Here is a 1,405-nt window from a genome sequence, read left to right on the forward strand (position 1 = left end):
ACTGAGAGCCACTGGCTGAGAGCCTAAATAAGAGGCTGTGGGTCAGTGTGGAATCTCGGGTTTACACAGGTAACTTGTAAAGCATTGATTAAGGGTTTGTCAACAACAGGCACACAATGAAGTTTGGTTGTTACAGTTGCTGTTTGGAGATGTGCTTCTCTGTGTCTTTGTAGATGGTGGCAAGGACATCTGGCACCTGTACTATGGCAGGGGCTCCCAGAATTCCCAGCCCCACGATCAGCCTCACTCTACAAGGGACAGGGTGGCACATCGTCTGATCAATGTTCATTCACAACGAGAAGTGCTGTGGCTATGGGTTACATAGAAAACTACCAGCTAATGAAGGAGTTGGGTTTAGAAAGCCAGATGCCTGCAGGGGGTAGGAGGGGTGGGGGGATGGGGAGATGGCCCAGTGAGTGGTTAGGAACACTGGCTGTTCTTCCAAAGGACCTGGGTTCAATCCAGCACTCACTGGCTCACTCTGTAATGCCAGTCCCAAGGGATCTGATGCTCTCTTTTGGCCTATGGAAACTGCATGTGTGTAGTGTACAAACATACATCCAGGCAAAACACCCATACACATATGGTCTTCTTTGGTCTGGACCCTAGCCTCATTTCAGGGAAATCCCACCAGAGTGTGGAGTCAGATCAGCAGCTAGGCTGGTCATACCGAACAATCCACTGCAGGAGGAATTGGGGTGGACAGCACACGAGCGCCTCCTAGTGGTGGAGAGAGTAAGCATCCTGCCACCTACTCTAAATGGCAAGAGAATTGTATCTCTGGGCAGGGTGGCTGCTTCATGTTCAAAGGTAGATTTGGACACAGATGGGTCCCCGAGAAACTGTGTGTTTTGAGACAAGATTTCACTCCGTAGCCTAGGCTGGCGTGAAATTCACTGGATAACCTAGGTTGGTCTAGACTTTGTGGCAATCCTGCCTCAGCCCCCTCCCAAGGGCTGGGTCACAGGCATGAGTCACCAGCGAGTTCTATGGACTATTTTGTTTTTAATTATATGTATCTATGTTTTGTCTGCATGCGGGTATGTGCACATGAGTCCAGGTGTTCACAGAGGCCAGAAGAGAGCATTAGATCCTCTGGAGCTGGAGTGACGTGAGACACCCCATGTGGGTACTGGGAACCAAACTGGGGTGCTCTGAAAGAGTGTCTAACACTCTCAACCAGTATGCTCTCTCTCCAGTTCCCTGAGGGACTATTTTTAATGAGGGTGATATACACGGATGTAAAATGTATCCATAAACATCAGGGGAGGACATGCAGAAGTAGACGTCTTAAGAACCAAGCTGGACTTGAATTGCTTGCAATACTCTTGCGTTGTAGACCAGGTTGGCCTCAGACTCACAGAGATCCATCTTCCTCTGCCTCCCAGTACTGGGATTAAAGGCA

This window comes from Onychomys torridus, chromosome 8 (assembly GCF_903995425.1).
Source record: "Onychomys torridus chromosome 8, mOncTor1.1, whole genome shotgun sequence".
Taxonomy (NCBI): domain Eukaryota; kingdom Metazoa; phylum Chordata; class Mammalia; order Rodentia; family Cricetidae; genus Onychomys; species Onychomys torridus.